The sequence below is a fragment of the Trichosurus vulpecula genome, chromosome 2, assembly GCF_011100635.1.
Source record: "Trichosurus vulpecula isolate mTriVul1 chromosome 2, mTriVul1.pri, whole genome shotgun sequence".
NCBI classification, from domain to species: Eukaryota; Metazoa; Chordata; class Mammalia; order Diprotodontia; family Phalangeridae; genus Trichosurus; species Trichosurus vulpecula.
In genome coordinates this window covers 309,413,224-309,426,400 of record NC_050574.1, presented here as the reverse complement: position 1 = coordinate 309,426,400, position 13,177 = coordinate 309,413,224, and positions in this window count along the sequence as shown.

The following is a 13,177-nucleotide window of genomic DNA, read 5'->3' as shown; positions in this document are numbered from 1 at the left end:
ATATATATATACATAAATATATATATGCTTCTCAGATCTATTTACCTACTCACCAAATCATTTAGAAAAACAGTCTTGATTACATACATAATCCTTTTATCAATGATTTCCTTTTGACATGGAGGGCCCAGTTAACTATAGCTGCTCCTGTGTGTTTGGGGGCTGGAGAGGTATGCTGTGGGAAGGCTTTAATTTGTCTCATTTTGACCTATCTACATCTACTGGGACAAAACTTGGCCACATTAGCATGTTGCAAGATTCAAATGGTCATATTAAATCATTCTTCTCACTAATATGGTTTATCTGTTCTCCACCCACATGCCACTTTAGATTGCCTATTCCTAATACTCACCAAAGAAGGGGCCATTAGATGTAGCATGTAGCACAGTGCTTGGCATGTAGTAAGTGCTTAATAAATGCTGAATGATTGCTTATTAATCAATAATTATGATCATATGTACACTGTAATACAGATATATATATCCACATACTTAAATGTATCTATAGATTTGGGGGTGTGTGTATATACATGGGTGTGTGTATGTGTGTGTGTGTGTATGTGTGTAAAAAGACAGAAAGAGAGATGCATGGGTGTGGGTATATAAGTTATATATATATACATACATACATATGCATATATGCATATATATCATTTCTGTGTATGTGTGTGTGTGATGTGATGTGTTGATCATCACATCAAACCTGGGGATAGATGCAATTATTATTCCCCTTTTACAGATAAGAAGTCAAGACTCAGAGGGGTTAAGTCATCTGCCCAGGGTAACAGCACTGGTGAATATCAGAGGTAGGATTCAGACTCAGATCATCCTATTTCCAAGTTCAGCACTCTATTTGCTATGTCATCTAGATGCCTAGGTGATTGAATTAAGCACTCAAAGTAAATAGGCATCAAACATAAATATGATTTATTTAACTCAGTAAAGTGTTCATAAAGGATACACATCCACATTGTCAAGAAACCCTCTCTCTCCTTTTTCTGATGGCTTCTACATACCACAGGGACCATATCATCACACAGACTTATATTGTCACCCTAGGACCTAGGGGTGGGTAACCTGCCCTTTTAGTTAGCCCTTTGTCATTAAGGGGTTTTGTTCTGTGAAGTTTGGATTCAGTCAAAGAATCTCACTTGAGAACCTAGAGGGCTGCAGGTTCCGCACCCCTGCCCTTGGTGAACGCCACACCCTTTCCCACAAAGGGAAAAAGTCAAGAAAGGAAGTAGGTGACCTTGGCCAACAAAAGAAATAGTCCTACATGTGGGCCAACACTGAGAAAAGGGTAATGGTCATCTACCATACATACCCCATGCCACTGGTTCAAAGACAGCAACTGATGTAAGCCAAGAGACAGAGACAGCTGATCTTCCTTCTTAACATTGAGTCAGAGAAGACCAGAATTGCTCAGGCTCATTAATTTGGTCCCATGTTGTTTTCTTGGTTTTTTCTCACAAAACTGTAAAAGTATTTGTTTCTGTTTATTCATGTTTCATTTTTTTCTTTTAGTACATATGGTCCAGTTTCTTCATATCTTTGAGGTAATTTTAGAGGAAGCTGGGTTTTTTCTAGCTTTCAGCCAGATTTACTAGAAGTTCAATTACTGTAGATACATTTTCCTAAATATAAAGTATGTTATATAATATTAAAGTAAATTACTAACTCGTGTGTAGGCTATGAATTTCCAGAAAGACAAGATTTCTACAGATCATTTATGCATTCCAGGCAAGGTTTGAAAATTGTGTTTTTTGGGTATTCCTGTCCACCAGAGGCTTAGAGCTTTCACTGTAACATGCAGTTTGAGGTCTCAAAAAATAAATACCTATTTGCATAGTGGGAAGAATTTTCTACCATTAAAAATAAATTCACTGGCAGGTAGGTGATGTAAAAACAAAAGATAGCAATAAATTTTAAGCACATTTATACAAAAGCAATATTGGTGTCCCTCACTGATGCCTTCTGGGCATTGTGTTCTATGTTAGTGCCAACCTTCTCTGTGCTTAGTCATGACCCTGGACTCTAGCCTTTGGCTAAACTTCCAGTAGAAGGAAGGTCCTCAAAAAACCCAACTAGACAAACAAATAAAAAAAAAAACCCAAAAAACAAAACACACATGATGGGGATTAGTTAGAAAAAAGAACTAGATTTCCAGAGCTGAGTTCTAGTCTTTGGAAGAGACCACATAGTTGAAATGTTTCTTCTCCATTCCTGAGTACTTGTTAGACTATCAAACTTTGTTAGATAAAATGTCTACTCAGAATTATTAGAACAATTTTAAAAATAAAGCAAAACAAAGACCATAAGAAGATTGTTATCTTAATGAATGAAAATACTGTGACAGAGAATCTCAATTACTTCATGAGTTACTTTGATTTTCACTTTGAAAGCTTTATTTCATTAAACAAGTCTAAGCTAAAACACCTATAAACCCTTTGTAACAGGGGCCAGCAATCCCAGGGTGCACCTTACACCTCTGGCATTCCCCAAATGATCACACGGCCAAAGTTATGTGCTACAAAGTTTAAAGCATCAAAGAATATGAATCTTTTTTAAAAAGTGAAAAGTCTTTGGCCTCAACTTACATTCTAATGGGAAGTAGTAGATCTGTGTCATGAAATACATGCAAAATAGATACAATAAAGCTTTAAAAGAGGCAGAGCTGGTGTTTTGGGATTGAGGGAAGCCCCTGAAGGAAAATAGTGCTTGAGCTAAATTTTGGAGGAAATAAGGGATTCTAGGAGTTGGAGGTAAGGAGAGAGAATATTCAAGGCGTGGAGGTTAGCCAGCACAAAGACAGATAGATGGGAAAAGAAGAATCACATGTAATGAACAATAAGTAACCTAGTATGGCTAGACCTTAGAATGCATTGAGGGGAGTAAGAAGACTGCAAAGAATGGCCAGCTGGTAAAATATTTCAAATGCCAGAGAAATTTATATTTGATCCTAGAGGCAATAGAGAGCTACCAGAGTTTCCTGAGTGACATGGTATGATCTGTACTTTTGGGGAGTCACTTTGGCAGTCGTATGGAGGCTGGATTGGAGAAGGAAGACTCTAGAGGCAGAAAGAAAATCAGGATGCTATTACAATAATCCTAGCTAGAGAAGATGAACTGAGTTAGTAATTGTGTAAGTGGAGGCAAAGAAATGTATATTAGAGATATGGAAGTCAGACCTAGGTTCTTTCACTTCCAGGCTTTCCACCCCCTGAGTACATGCTCAAGCAATTTCTTTCATCCCAATCTTGCCATTTTAGTGAACCATTTCATGTCTTTACTCATCACGACTTATAAATCCCGTTTCATTCATGTGTGTTTCTCATACTATATCAAACCCCAGCCATAAACAACTCCTACAATCTGCCTTCTTCATTCTTCCTATTCTGAACAGAACTGAAAAAAGTCTTAAATCCCTGATGACTGAATTCAGCACATTTTTTTTATCTCATCACAATTAGGCATTCATTGCAATAAAGTAATCCTTGTACATTACAGTAATATATTATTTCACCACAACGGATTTTCCAAAGTTTTTTCTTCTCGTACTACCCCCTTCCCTGATCTTCTCAGCTAAAGATTTCATCTAATAATTAACAGAAAAAATGAGGTGATTCCTTACAAACTCTCTTTTCTCCTTCTCCTCATCTCATATAGAGCTTATATCATGCTACACCTTCCTTATTGTTTTCTAACACAATTCATCTGAAGTGTCTCTCTGCAAAGTTAACAAGGATCTATTACTGCCAAATCTAATGATCTTTTCTCACACATTCTGGACTTCTTTTTAGCATCTGATACTGCAGGCCAACCCTCCCCTCCTGCATACTATCTCCTCTTTGGAATCCTGTGATACTCCTCTTAATCTAAGTGATTATTCTCTGTCTTCTTGGCAACTTTGTTACCCACATTATGCACATTAACTTTGACCTTTTGAGGTTCCTTAAGGCAATGCCCTAGGCTCTTTTTCCTGCCTATACTTTCTTTCTTGATAACTTGATCAAATTCCCATGGTTTCAGTTATTTTCTCTATGGAAATGAAACTTAGATCTACATATAAGAGTCCTAGTATCCCTCTTGGCCTCCAGTCCTGCATCATGAAGTGCCTTTGGGATATTTCTAATTGAATTTTCAATAGGCATCTAAAACTCATTACTTCCAAAACAAACATCATTATCCTTCCCCTCAAATGCATGTTCACTTTTTTCCTTTTTAAAAATTTATTTATTTATTTATTTTTAGTTTTCAGCATTCCCTTCCATAAGATTCTGAGTTCCAGATTTTTCCCCATCTCTCCCCTTCCCCTACACCAACACAGTGTGTCATTTGATATAGGCTCCATATACACATTCATATTTTTTTATTTTTAGTTTACAACACCCAGTTCCACAAGTTTTTGAATTCCAACTTTTCTCACCCTCCCTCTCCTTCCCCCTCCCCCCCAAGAAGGCATGTAATCCAAAATAGGTTCTACATATACTTTTGCATTAAGCTTACTTACATAATACTCAATTTGTAAAGAAGAATTATGACCAATGGAATGAATCATGAGAAAGAAGAAATGAAACCAAAAAAGAAGGAAAAAAAACGGGAGCAAATAGTTTGCCTCAGTCTGCATTCAGACTCCATAATTCTTTCTCTAGATGTGCATAGCTTTTTCCATCATGAGTTTTTTGGAGCTTTCTTTGAACCTTGCATTGATGAGAAGAGCCAAGTCTATCAAAATCTATCCTTACAGATACTGTGTCTGTAATTGTGTATAATTATCTCCTGCTTCTGCTTCCCTCACTCAGCATCAGTTCATATAAGTCTTTCCAGGTTATAATGAAGTCTGTCTGCTCCTCTTTTCATATAGCACAATAGTATTCCATTATATTCATATACCACAATTTGTTTAGCCATTCTCCAATTGATGGACATCCACTTCATTTCCAATTCTTTGCCACCACAAAAGAGAGTTGCTATAAATATTTTTGTGCATATTGGTCCCTTTCCCACTTTTGTGATCTCTTTGAGATACAGCCCTAGAAGTGGTATTGCTGGGTCAAATGTTATGCCCATTTTTATAGCCCTTTGGGCATAGTTCCAAATTGCTCTCCAGAATGGCTGGATCAGTTCACAACTCCACCAGCAATGTAACAATGTTTCAATTTTCCCACATCCTCTCCAGCATTTGTGATTTTTTTCTGTTTTGTCATGTTAGCCAGACAGGAGAGATGTGGTACTTAAGGGTTGTTTCTATTTGCATTTCTCTAATCAATAGTGATTTGGAACATTTTTTCATATGACTAATGGTATCTTTAATTTCTTCTTCTGAAAACCATTTGTACATATATTTGACCATTTCTCAATTGGAGAATGACTTGTATTCCTATAAATTTGACTCAGTTCCCTGCATATACATTCATATTATACCTATTTTCACATTAGCGATGTTGTAAAGAAGAATTTGTACCAATGAGAGAAACAACATGAAAGAAGAAACAAATGAGAGAGAGACAGAGAGAGAGAGAGAGAGAGAGAGAGAGAGAGAGAGAGAGAGAGAGAGAGAGAGATCGAGATCAAATAAGATGCTTCAATCTGCCTTCAGACTCCATGGTTCTTTTTCTGGGTGTGGACAGAATTTTCCATCATGAATCTTTTGAAGTTAATTTGGGGATAATTACCTGTAGCACCTAGCTCAACAGGGTTCTTATGAAATATGGTATGTAATGTACTTTGAAAACATTTAAACTCTTTATAAAAACCAATGATGATTATTAATATTTCTATTGATATTGTTTTAAGCCTTGGCAGAGACACACTATATATTCTAGAATTGTAGGTTCATGAAATATCTTGTCATACTAACCAAAGGTCATAATAGGTCTCTGTTCAACCATGTCAGATAGGCTTTTACTTTCAAAGGACAGAAAACAATAAAATCTCTACCCACAACTTCATGGGAACATTTTTTTCTAGTTTTTACACACAGATTACATATATTTATTCAGTATTCCTTTATTGTTAGAATGTAGTGTTAATATCAAAAGACTAATTTAACATGTCAGCGATGTGAACAGTCTCTTTTGCCTATTTTCAAAAACCTGAGAGGAAATATTTGTTAAATTTATAGTTATGTGATATGGGAGGAGAGGTATCACTTCTATAGGGGATAGGAAGATTTCTCTTTAACGGTTTAAGATGTCTGTCTTTGGGATATGACTGGTAAAGGAGATTAGGATTTGGAACATTACTTTGGCTTCCTGGACACCTGGTACATACAAAGCCCAACACATGAGGAATCAGGCCTCTTTAGGCTAATAGAATTTCCATTACCACATGCATCGACATGCCTCTCTGGGTCATACCACTGTGGCAAATGTGGAGACAGAGGGAGCCTGATCTAGTGAATCAATATTGTATCTTTATTGATTCTTTGATGTTTGAATATTTTTGTTACATATTTTGTGGCACATGAATAACTCATTTTGTTAGAACCATTCATGTATTAGTACTTGTCCAAAACTTATGGTTAATGTTACCTTTAACATGTAAAAATAAAATATAAAGTACAATACATATATTTTCCCATAGGACATACCTTTAACATGTAAAAATAAAATATAAAGTACAATACATATATTTTCCCATAGGACATACTGAAGGATATATTACAACTACCTAGAACTCAAATAGATAAAATGGGCAGAAATGGGCATGCTGCTCCAATCCACTTGTGTGAGGGAGGGATATACTCATCTAAGTCTGCAGATTTTCTTCTCCTCCCCCATCAGTTATAAGCATGCTAAAATAAGTGTCAGATTTCGTATTAGCACCGCAGGATAAGACTACAAAAAATGTTGTTTTAGGCTACTTTGCAGAGAGAAGGGGGAAAAACCCTAATTTTGACATGACTTAACAATATGTGTTATTGTATAATTTGCCTTAAACATGTAGTTGTGCTAGATGATGGGAATGGGGCAGAGCCAAGATGGTGGAGAGAACCCAGGAAGTTGCCTGACCCACCCACCCCCTGTTTCCCTAGGAAATCTGATTAAATCAAGGCTCTAAAAGAATTGTGAAGTAACAGAGTCCACAAAAAATGAAATGAAACAATTTTCCAGCCCAAGATGTTTCGTTTGGCTAAAAGGTGAACACAGTGAGAGCAGGCAGTAACCAGGAAAGTCAACAGGAAGCTGTTAGCCACAGCACAGATCAGCAATCAAGGTCAGAGCAGTGCAGGGCCAGCAAGCCAGTGGCACAGTAGGCCAGCTGTGAGTGCTCCAACCCCAGAGCAGCAGGCAAACTACCAGTCTTGCAACCTAGGGCACAACAGGCACAAGTAAGGCAGGCCACTGTAGTACAGTGGGCAAGCTGCCAGCCCCAGAGGCCCCAGTGCAGAAAGCCAGCGACCAGAACTTCTGGCCCCCAGTGCAAGAAGCTTGGGACAGTGCCTTCTATATCCCAGGAGCAAACATCAACTTTAAAAAAAATGAACAAAAAAATAAATAAAAAACACCTCTGACTATAGAAAGCTACTATAGTGACAGTGAAGATCAAAACACAAACTCAGAACAAGACAATAATATCAAAACGCCTGTATGTGAAGCCTCAAAGGGGAATATGAATTGGTCTCAAGCCCAAAAAGTCCTCTTGGAAGAACTTAAAAAGGATTTTAAAAATGAAGTAAGAGAAGTAGAAGAAAAAATTGGAAAAGAAATGAGAGTTATGCAAGGGAATTATGAAAACAAAGAGTCAACAGCTGGGAAAAAGAAGAACAAAAACTGACTGAAGAAAACTACTCCTTAAGAATACTAAATAAAATCATTCCTTAAAAATTAGACTTGGGCAAGTAGACATTAATGACCCTATGAGACATCAAGAATCAGTACAATAAATTAAAAGAATGAAAAAAGTAGAAGAAAACATAAAACACCTCATTGGAAAAACAATAGATTTGGAAAATAGATCCAGGAGAGATAATTTAAGAATTATTAGACTCCCTGAAGGTCATGATAAAAAAAAGACCCTGGACAGCATCTTTAAGAAAATTATCACGGAAAACTACCCTGATATCCTAGAAACAGAGGGTAAAAGAGTCATTGAAAGAATCCACCAACCACCTCATTAAAGAGATCCTAAAATGACAACTCCTCAGAATGTTGTAGCCAAATTCCAGAATTATCAGTTCAATGAGAAAATTCTGCAAAAAGCCAGTGAGAAACAATTCAAATATCAAAGAGCCACAATCAGGATTACACAGAACTTCTACATTATGCACAGCTTCTACATTAAAGGATCAGAAGGCTTGGAATAAGATATTCTAGAAGGCAAAAGAACTTGGATTACAACCAAGAATCCACTATCCAAAAAAATTAAGCATAATTTTCAGGGGAAAAGATGGATATTCAATGAAATATGGGACTTTCAAACTTTACTCCTGAAAAGACCAGAGCAGAACAGAAAATTCAATCTTCAAATACAAGACTCAAGAGGAGCACAAAAAGGTAAAGGAGAAAGAAAGAAAAACAAGAATACTATGATATTCAATAAGGTTAAACTGTTTCTATCACTATGTGGGAAGATGATATTTCTAACTCTTAAGAACTGTATTTCTATTAGGGCAGTTGGAAGCAGTATACTTACACAGAGGGTATGGGTATAAGTTTACTTTGATGTGATGATAAAAAAAAATAAGGGGTGAAAAAAATGATTGTACTGGGAGAAGGGGAAAGGGGGAGACAAAATTGGGTAAATTATATCAAATGAAGGGCATGAAAGACTATTACAGTAGAGGGAAAGATGGGAATATGTGAGCATTGTTTGATCCTTAATCTCATTGGATTTATCTCAAAGAAGGAATGACATACACACTCACTTGGGCAAAGAATTCTATCTGACCCTATAGGGAAGTAGGAGGGGAAAAGGAAAAGAAAAGTGGATGAGGATGATATAAAAGAGGGCAGGTTGAAGGAGGCAGTGGTCAAAAGCAAAACACTAGTGAGGAAGAACAGGGTGAAAGGACGAAGAGAGAGAGAGAGAGAGAGAGAGAGAGAGAAAAGTATAAATTGGGGAAAATAGGATGGAGGGAAATACACAGTTAGTAATCATAACTGTGAATGTGAATGGGATGAACTATCCCATAAAACTGAAGTGGATAGTAGAGTGGATTAAAAAACAGAACTCTACAATGTGTTTCTTACAAGAAACAAATTTGAAGCAGAGAGAGACACATAGAGTAAAGGTAAAAGGCTGTAGCAGAATCTATTATACTTCAGCTGAAGTAAGAGAGAAGGGGAGTAATCCTGATCTCAGACAAAGAATAAGCAAAAATAAATCTAATTAAAAGAGACAAGAAAAGAAACTACATCTTGCTAAAAGGTACCATAGAAAATGAAGTAATATCCATATTAAACATATATGCACCAAGTGGTATAGCATCCAAATTCTTAGAGGAGAAGTTAAGTGAGTTACAAGAAGAAATAGCAAAATTGTACTAGTGGGGCATTCAACCTCCCCCTCTCAGAACTAGATAAATCTAATGAAAAATAAACAAGAAAGAAGTTAATGAGGTGAATAGAATTTATAAAAAGTTAGATAGGATAGACCTGTGGAGAAAATTGAATGGGATTGGAAAGGAATATATACATATACATATACATATACATATACATATACATATACATATACATATACATATACACATACACATATACATACACATACACATACACATACATATATACATGCATGTATGTATATGTATATATGTATGTGTGTATGTATAATTCCCCAGTTTAGCAGAAGAGGAAATAAAATTCTTAAATAACCACATTTTAGAAAAAGAAATTGAACAAGCTATCAATGAACTTCCTAAAAGTTGTCTCCAGTGCCAGATGGATTTGTAAGTGAATTCAACTAAACATATGAAAAACAATTAATTCCAGTACTATGTTAACTATTTGGAAAAATAGTCAAAGAAGGAGTCCTACCATATTCCTTTTGTGACCCAAATATGGTGCTGATACTTAAACCAGGAAAAACCAAAACAGAGAAGAAAGAAAATTATAGAAAAATTCCTCTAATGAATATTGAGGCAAAAATTTAAATGCAATATTAACAAAGAGATTATACCAATTTATCACCAAGTAACAGCCATGACAGAATGTGCATACTCTTTGATCCAGCAATACTTTTACTAGGTCTGCATCCCAAAGATATCATTAAAAAGGTAAATGGACCTACATGAACAAAAATATTTATTGCAGCTTTTATTGTGGTGGCAAAGAATTGGAAATTGAGGGGATGTCCATTAATTGGGGAACAGCTGAACAATTTGTGGTATGTGAGTGTTATGGAATACTATGGTACTATAAGAAATGACGAGCAGGTGGGTTTCAGGAAAAAACCTAACAAACAAACCTTGAAAGACTTCTATGAATTGATGCTGAGTGAAGTGAGCAGAATAAGAAGAACATTGTACACAGTAAGAATAATACTGTATGGTGATCAACAATGATTGATCTAGCTCTTCTCAGCAATACAATGATCCAAGACAATTCCAAAAGCCTCGTGATGGAAAATGCTATCCACATCCAGAGAAAGAACTACGCAGTCTGAATGTAGATCAAAGCATATTATTTTTACTTTGTTTTGTTTTGTTCTGTTTCTTCTTTTACAGCATAACAAATGTGTAGATATGTTTCCATGATTTCACATGTATGTAACAACAATGTTGTTTGCAGCTGATGTATAAGTGTAAGACTAGTAACACCAGCATATAGGAGGGCTGCTAGCACAGGTTCTTTGATCTGTGTTTCTAAAGGAAAGCTACTTTAAGGTGTTAACAATCTTACTTTAATTAAACATACATATATCATTCACTTAGTTCAGGGGAAAAAGTCAGAACCCTGAACTTCAGAGAAAATACAAACAGAAATTACAAGCAGAAATTATAAACAGAGAAAATAAAAACAAATCCACAGGCAGGGCTTCTAACTGTCTGACCAAGATAGTACATACATAGTTACCAGAGAGAGAAGCACCAACATCTGTGTTTTTAAAGCCAGGGGGCTCCTTAACATCTACTCAGAGTCTCATCTGGCTACATCACATGGACATTCTTCCAATGAATGAGCTCCCAAAGCAAAATGCTAACCCTAGAGTATATATATACTTCTTCAGGGTCAGAGGGCATCACAACCATGTGACTCAAACTCATGTGACTTATGATTTCTTGTGACTTAAGCAGATCATCAAAGACTCTTCATTCAATCAAAGGCAAGGCTCAATCAAAGGCAATTGATTGCCTTAGTGCTGAGAAGCACTCCAAAAAGAAAAAAAAAATAACAAAAAGTCCCACTTTCCTTGCCATTACAGTGTATAACCTATATCAGATTGCTTGCTGTCTTGGGAAGAGGGAAGGGAAGGGAGGGAAGAAGAAAAATTTGAAACTCAAAATCTTATAAAAGTGAATGTGGAAAATTATTTATATGTAATTGGAAAAAAATAAAATACTATTTACAAAAAAAAGATAGTTGTACTAATTTGTCAAGATACACTCAACTGAGTTTATGAACGTTCTTTTCTGGATTCTCACGGTTATTTATTAAACCAACTTGGACTGTGCATGTGTTCAAGATATTCATGGTTCTCAGAAGCAGGTGTCTATTTTATGGAGGAGAAATCTATAGCGGACAATTTTTCAAAATTAACATTAGGTTAGCATATGGTTAGTGACCTTGGCAAGTAGACCTTATCACAATGTGGGTGAATAGCTCAGTTCAGGTACTAATAATTTCCTGAGGATTACCTTGGAAAGAAGCCACTGCATCATGGGAAATGCATATCAAACCAATTAGTTAAAAAAAAAACTTTCAATTTTTAGTATGCAAATTACAAGGTTAGAAGAAGCTATGCTTTAGAAAAAACTTAAGTAAACATGCAGGTAAAAGCCATTACCATAAAGCAATCACTCTAATATAATTATTTCTTTTGTTTAATAATAATATTAATAGTAGCTAGCAGTCATATAGCACTTTAAGATTTTCAAAGTGATTTTCAAATATTATTTCGTTGTGTCCTTACCATAACTCTGGAAAGTAAGTACTATTATTATTGTAATTTTAGAGATACAAAAATCAAGACAGGCAAGACTTGCCTGTCTTGCCCAGGGTTACACAGCTTCCATGTATTTGAGATTAGATTGGAACTTGGGTTCTCCTGACTCCAGATCCACAGCTCTGTCCACTATGGAATGGGGATTGTATTTCTCATTTCAATAAACAATAAGTAATAAATACAGGGGCTGAGTCCATCATTTTAAATATAGCATATGAATATAACAATCAATTATAACAGTAAAATATGGATGTGAGTAATTCAGAGAAATTCGGAGAATGGATGCAGAGTAACAACTGGAAATGAACAGACAGTAATTAAAGCAATAATGGTCATTAAAAGGAAATAGAATTTTCAATATGTGGAAAAGCCAGTGGTGATCCTCTTCCTCCTCATGGTAAAGACATGGAAATCTCCTCAGGTAAAAGTTTGTATTCATTGTCTGTTATGGCAATTAGGGTGAAAATTTTTGTTTTGTATTTTAGAATGCTAAGGTAATCAAGTAATCAAGTAATGAATCTTGCCTTTCAAATGTAATGGCAAGCAAAGTGGACCTTTTATCGTCTTTTGTTTCTTTGATTGAATCAAGAGTTTTTGATCAGCTTAAGAAACAAGAAAGCCTGGTTCACATAGGTTTGAGTCACATGGTTGTGATGACCTCTGACCTTGAGAAGGGTATATAAGATCTGAGGTTGGCATTTTGTTTTGGGGCTCTCACTCACTGGAAGAGTGTTGTGTGATTTGACAAGATGAGTCTCTGAGCCATTGTTAAGAGCCCCCTGGCTTTGAAAACCCAGATGTTGGTGCTTCTCTTTTTGGCAACTGTGTGATGTCTTGATCAGATAAAGCCTGTCTGTTGATCTGTTTGTAGTTTTTGTTTGTATTTGCTCTGAAGTTCAAGGTGCTGACTTTTTCCCCGGAACTAAGGGAATGATACATTTGTTTAATTAAACTGAGATTGATAACCCCTTAAAGTTGCTTTCCTTAGAAAAGCGGATCAAAGGACCTGTGCTAGCAGCCCTTCCATGTGCTTTTGTTGTTGGTCTTTTACCCCCACAACAGTTGTT